The sequence below is a fragment of the Setaria italica genome, chromosome I, assembly GCF_000263155.2.
Source record: "Setaria italica strain Yugu1 chromosome I, Setaria_italica_v2.0, whole genome shotgun sequence".
Lineage (NCBI taxonomy): Eukaryota > Viridiplantae > Streptophyta > Magnoliopsida > Poales > Poaceae > Setaria > Setaria italica.
The window spans coordinates 41,481,234-41,487,987 of NC_028450.1; positions in this window are offsets into that span (position 1 = coordinate 41,481,234).

The window sequence follows — 6,754 nt, forward strand, 5'->3', positions numbered from 1 at the left end:
TCCAAACGCCCCCTATATGTGGAAGTATAGATTAAGACGTGAACGGAGGTTTAATTTTTTTGCTGAAACCTGTCCACATGGCTTCGAGTACGTGAGACGCCAATACTTATAATGATTTTTTTTTCTAGATTTATTACAAGTTTTAACCAGCATTATTTTTTTTAGTGTTAAACGATGTCTCCGTCGACATCGAGGGTGATTCGTCAAACTCGACATCTGCTAGCTCAGTCTCTCGAAAGTGTTTCTGTACTGTATTTTGAAAAAGGAAGTATATATAGATTAATGCCTCTTAAACTTCCTAGAGCGATGCAATCCCCTCTTAACATATATGGAGCCATGGACCAACAACTTGTGTGTAGATAGATGGTCTTGTGCCTTAATTAAAGTGAGTGGGAATATGATGCACACTTGGGGCCGGGAACTGCAGGAGGCCGGTGGGCGGGCAACAATTCTGCCTGAGCCTGACTAGCTTAGGCAGTGACCCCCCAACACACAGTCACGCTGCCAGGGGCGGGTCAGTCCATGTCTAAAGTTTAAGGTCCACACCACGAAATTAAAACTTGTCACTGACGTGATCCATGGTGTGACAAGGATGTGTGCGTGTGTCTCTCACCTATCTGAATATTCATTTGATCAGTACAAGATTATCTTCTTCTTTTTTGCGGGAAAATGCTGTTCGCAAGAAGGCTGAGGGGAAAAAAAATCTCAGCATTAGAGATGCAAAACAAAAAAGAAAAAAGAAAGAAAGCCATCGTAATAAGTGGAGCAGGAGAAGGAAGGACCGGGACGACGACTTCCATCCCTCTCAGCAGTCAGCAGTGAGCATCACCAGCTAGCACAGAGCATGGCAATGGCATCCACCATTGGTGCGTCGCTGCTGAGCTGAGCTGCGGCCTGAGCTGTTTGTTCGGTGGCACTGTACTGCGGCCATGGCCACCATCCATGGTCCCCCGCGAGAACATGGTCCTCGTCGTTCCAACTGCCACACACTACCATTGCTTAATCACTTCATCACTCCTGTAGTAGCTTCAATAATAACAATCTGATACTGCTATTGCTTAATTCTAAATTGCTGCTACTGCATTCTTCATTCATGCACACCGTCAGTAATGGGCCGGGATGATTCAGAAAGCACGCATGCGTGCATTCTGAATTCCACCCGATGGATCTGAATCCCCGGCCGGTCATCTCCTGTCGGCAGTACGCATATAGATCGATCAGATCAGGGGCTCGCATCTCGAAGCACGCGGGGCACAGGCTGTCACATTATGTGCGTGATGATTGATTAGTCAGTAGTTAGCCAGGGTACTTATATTAGGATTACTTAATCCACCCATCGCTGCTGGCCTAATTATCTGTGGTAAGCAGCTGCTGGTTTTGTTTAACCCTTAGCTTGTTCGATCCGCAGGCCATGGGTGTCGACATCTCCACACTCCCCAAGTCAACCAAGCTTAATTCTTCTTACTCTGTCAGTTTTTGATCAGTAAGCTACTACTTACTACTGCTTGAGATTCGTCATCAGATTCAATAACATGCATGCTCATAGTGCCAGTAACAGATCAGCAACTGTGATACCACTTGGTCGGCTGAATGTAGCCCAGCCCCAGATTGCGAATATACTGATAAATGCCATGCAAATGAGTACTGGAGGAAACATTTTCTTCAGGAATTATCGATATAGCAACATTGAAAACCTACTGACGATGATCACATTCAGTTAATGTGGAGAATATAAGATACTAGTTCTTCTTCTATAATCAATTATTTTTTACTAGTGATCCTTAACCTATTAAGAATGAAGCAACCAAAAATGTCATCTATCACCAATATCATCATTGACTCAATGCATGATGCATGCAAAGATTTCTCTCTCTCTCTCTCTCTCTCTCTCTCTCTCTCTCTCTAAGCTAGGCAAAGCTCCTGTACGTAGCTTAATTTTCGCGCCAGCACGCATCTTAAATCGTTCGGTGTCATCATATATAAGGCGACAAATGGCAAGGATTGGGCTGACACAGGAGATAATATAAATAGAATATATATATGCCTTGATTCCTTTGCTGGGTTGATCATGACGACGTTCGTTCCATCACTCATTGATTAGTTTAGTTTATTTAACGACCCGATGAAATAAATACACAGTATGGTTTAAGTATATATGCACAGGCATCTAGCTAGCATGCCTCCCCTCCCGAAAGATTCCTCGTCTCCATCTCAGGCAGGTGCCTTCTCTGAACATTGTACAATGTTTTCGCCTTTGGCCCTTCTAAAAAGTTTCATGTATGTAATATGTGACCGTCACTTGCTCGGGCTTACCTCTTTTTTAATACAGTAACAGCTCTTCTGCTGACTTGTTTCAAAAAAAAAATATATCTGACTGTCACCAGCAATATTATATTAGTGACGGCCCTTCCTTGCAATCGAAAGGTTAATAAACACCTACTGCTAAACAATGGGGGTTGGAGGATTGCGTAGATATGCATGACGTGTGTCAAGCTGTTTGGTTAAACTCTAACCTTAATTTTTTTTCTTAATTATAACAACCCTCGTACCTCTAACTTTTGATTCCGAAAAACTCAAGGTGGTCATTTAAACTGCATGGATATGAATGCTCATTTATAGTTTGATCGGCTTAAATTGCATTTCAGCTTATATATTAATTATCTCATCAACACATTGATCTTATCCTTGTGAAAAGGAAAGAAAGGGGAGAGCCACCTGAAAGATGCTTTGCATTCTAAAATGGAGATGTTCTTCTTCTAAGCATAGTCAATTGGCTAGACACATAGACAAAGGAATAAAGGGGCCTGTTCTCATCAGTTAGCTTTAGCAAAGAGCAGGCAGGTTCCTAGCTAGGCAAAAGAGGTGGGTGCTTCCAAACAGGAGTAGCAAAGTTGTTAGAGCACAATCGATGAACACGATGAATAGGATTAGTTGCACCAAAAGCAACAAATAAAAATATCAGTAGCTACAAGCACCAGTGAGTAAAGCCATTGGAGGGAGTAGGAGAAGAAAAAAAACCTTAAAAGTTGCAAACCCTAATCAAGGACCCTGGATTCTAGTATGGAGTTCGGCGCTAAAGAAATCATCGGCCGTAGCGCCCACCCACTGGAATCACCATACTCCGTAGTGTGTTTTGTTTATTGCAACAAAACAAAGGGCAGTACGAGGAGGAGGAGGAGGGAAGAAAGAAAAAGCTTTGGAGCTGATTGAACCATGGTGTGGTTGAGTACAGATGCATGATTGCATATATTGCATCTTCACTCCTCTCTAGCTAGCTCCTCTACCCACAAAGGGTAAAAACTAGGAGAGCATTTCAGCATAGGACTACCTATATCTGGGACGAGCTCTCCCCACTTGATGAGTGGCTAATTATATTAACCATGACATGGTTTTATTTGCATCTCTTATGCATTTTAACATGAAATGGTATAATAAAGGGACTAAATCTATGAGCATTAAGTTAAGAATGTGTAAACTAAAAGGACTAAATTTCTAGATCTTGTCGTACAAAGATATTAACCGACAATCACCCGTGGAATCTGCTGCGTGCTATAAAGGTTGGGGTCAGGCTTACATGGCTTTGAACGTAAAGCATGTACGTTTAGGGTGTTTGCTAGTTGGACTATTGAGTCAGCAATCGTACAAAGATATTAATCGACAATCGTCCATAGGATCTACTACTGCTATAAAAGCAAAGGTCATGGTATATGTGTTTGAGCATGAACATGTGGGATGAGGTGTTTGCAGGCTGGATTGTTGGTGCCCGTGACTGTGAGTTAGCAGGTAAAGTTGGCGTGTCCTATTTAACAGTGTTCTTCAGTACATGTGTTAGGTGATATTTCTTTTCTTTTATCATAGAGAGTGACGTGGCTATTACTAGGACAGTGTGAACGGTCGGAGAGTTTTTTCCTTGAAAAGGCTAATGAGGTGTCAGTATGTAAAATATGTGAACACCGATGCGCGTAATCCTATATTCAAAGAGTGCTGCTGTGAAGTGATCCTCCTCTCCATATACATACAAGGAAGTGTCGCTCCAGCTGCAGTCGTGAAATCATTTTCAAGCGGCTGGAGAGGAGGAGAAAAGGATGAAGAAAAAACCAACGGGAATTGAAGAAAGGAACGTTGGATGTGGTGGTGGTGGGCCCGGGTGCCCGTGATGTGGGCAACAACCTAGTACCGCCCCCATTGAGCCCAATGCAGGCGGGCCCCAGCAGCCCAAACTTTCACGAGTCACCACCACTCGTTTTCGCTGCCGAGTGGACCCGCCCTCTCATCCTGCTCAGCCAATGAATGAGAGAGACCACCGTCTTCTCTCTCCTACTGGCTAATCAAAAGCGTACAGCTGTGGCCCCACCTCTCTCTTTCTCATCTACTAGTCCACTCTGAAAACAACACTGTTTTTCTTTTGTGGCAAAATTTTTCTCCTCCCTAGCTAATGCTACTTTATCTCTTGTCACCGTTTTTAACCAAAAAAATCAGCACAACAATAATCCATTTAAAAAATCAGCACAACAATAATATATTGGCACTGCATGCCGGATTTTCAAACATTTAGAAATGGAGGGAGTCTTTTTGACAAAAAAAAACAAAAATGGAGGGAGGTAGCAGCAGTACTGGGACGCACCAGAGTACGAGCGTGTCTCCTGCATCTCGTGTAGTACACTCGTGTTGAGGCTGTCCTCCTTGTCCATGCAATGCATCATGGACCATGCATCCTTGAATTCCATCCTCCTTGTTGTACATGGGCCTGGCCCTAGATTTGGTGTGGGTTTATGGAAAACCACTGTGAATCGAGTTACCACTGAGCGATCGAATTAGTTCTACTCCAATCATTTGTACCGCGTGCCTAGCCACGTACGGTTGTTGGTTGCACTGCCGTGACTGCCATGGCACGCATGCACGTACAGCCGTAGATGGTGCGTACGCTTGCTACCTAGGGAAGACACAGCAGGCAGGGTACCATCACAGTCATACATAGGATTGGGGAGTATTATATATGCATACATGTAAACAGTAACCATATATGTTCATCAAGATGTAGCAGTACACGTGGTCACGCCTGAAATAAAATGTGGTTAGTTGCATCACAGTCAACACGAAAAATACTAATGAACAGTGCTACCGATGATGGAGTCGTAGTACTGTGCCTGCCTAGCTTAGCTGCAAAAAGGTGCCTAGCTAGGTTCCCAACCAACAAGCAAGCTAATGCTAATCCATAGTTTAGTCTGGTCCAAATCGTGTTTTAAGGACACCTGTTGGTATTTAGACCTGGCAACCTACCGAGGGGAGTGCCCGAGGTATTGTTTGGTTTGTGGGGCTCGCCGAGATCAAGAACTCGAAGGTGAACACAGACACATGATTTAGACAGATTCGGGCTACTAGATTGTGTAATACACTACGTCCTATGTGTTGGTTGAATTAAATTGCTTTGGAGCGGTTCCTGCCTCACCTTATATTGTCAGGGGCAGGGTTACAGGTCGGTTGATTTACAAGAATACTAATCGGATTCGACTAGGCAAGTCCTACTCTGATTGCTACGAGTATTTTCCATAATCCTCCACTAGCTGCTATCTTACCACGTAGACTATGCCGTTCTGCGCCATAACCTCCATGTCAGATCGTCTCGGTGTCCAGCTCTATATTTAGAACTGTCCAAATCTTCTAGTGGACTATAGATGTATGTACGACACACCTGACTCTGTGCATTGTACATATCCACAGACTTGTAGCGAGCAGACACCTACCTGACCTAGACGTCTGCTTAGCTTAGGAGGGAGGGAGAGAGAGTAATACTATAATCCTATGCAAGGACCACTGTTAGATGGAGCATTTGCAACACTCAAGACTAGCTTTTGCTCTTTCCAATACACGCTAACAGAATCTAAGCGCGACTATGTTTTCGAGTTGAGTCACTATCTAAAAAAAAGGAAACGCTTTCGAGTTGAGTGCGGTGCCTAAGCAAATTATTTGATCTTTTCTCTGTTTCTTTTCAATAAATATAAAAAAGGTATTTTAGTTGCTTTGGTTTGCACAATCATACAAGTCGCCTATAGAGTAGTATATAGTAGCACTATCCATGGTGTTAGCATTGTTTAGTTTGGATTCTTAGAATTTCTCTAATCGTTCAGCCTAATCAGCTTGCTTGATTCATCAAGGAAAAAGGCCCATCAAACAGGGGCTCCTATATAGCTTCTATGTGCTGGATAAGTAACATGGCTATAAAGCCCATTAAACCCAAATTAGAAAATTCAACATTGTGTACCAGGTTCAACATTTTAATATATCAGATTCAACATTTGTTTAAAATCATATCAACATTTGCAAAATAATTGATTCAACATTTTATAAAAGATACATTCAACATTTTGGAATACATATTTTAACATCTTGAAAAACATATTCAACATTTTTCAAAACCTACGTCAATATTTTTTTTAAAGAAATGTCAATGTTTCTTCTTGTCCGGTGCCGGCAGGGCAGCAGCCGGGGAGGTCCACCGGGCGCGGGCGGCCGCGACCGTGGTGGTGCCGGCAAGTGCGGCAACGGCGTGCGGCCCGATGGAGATGGCGGCGGGAGTTAGGGGCGGCGGTGAACCAGGAAGAAGTTAGGGTCGAGGAAGATGGGTACATTCAAGGGGGTGGAATTGCTTCGCACGGATCTCAAACGCGCTAACAGCCCGTTGAAATGCCCAAAGGTTTTAGAAGCCTGCAGCCCATTAACTTGTTCGTAACATTACAGCCCAGCTCTCTCTCTC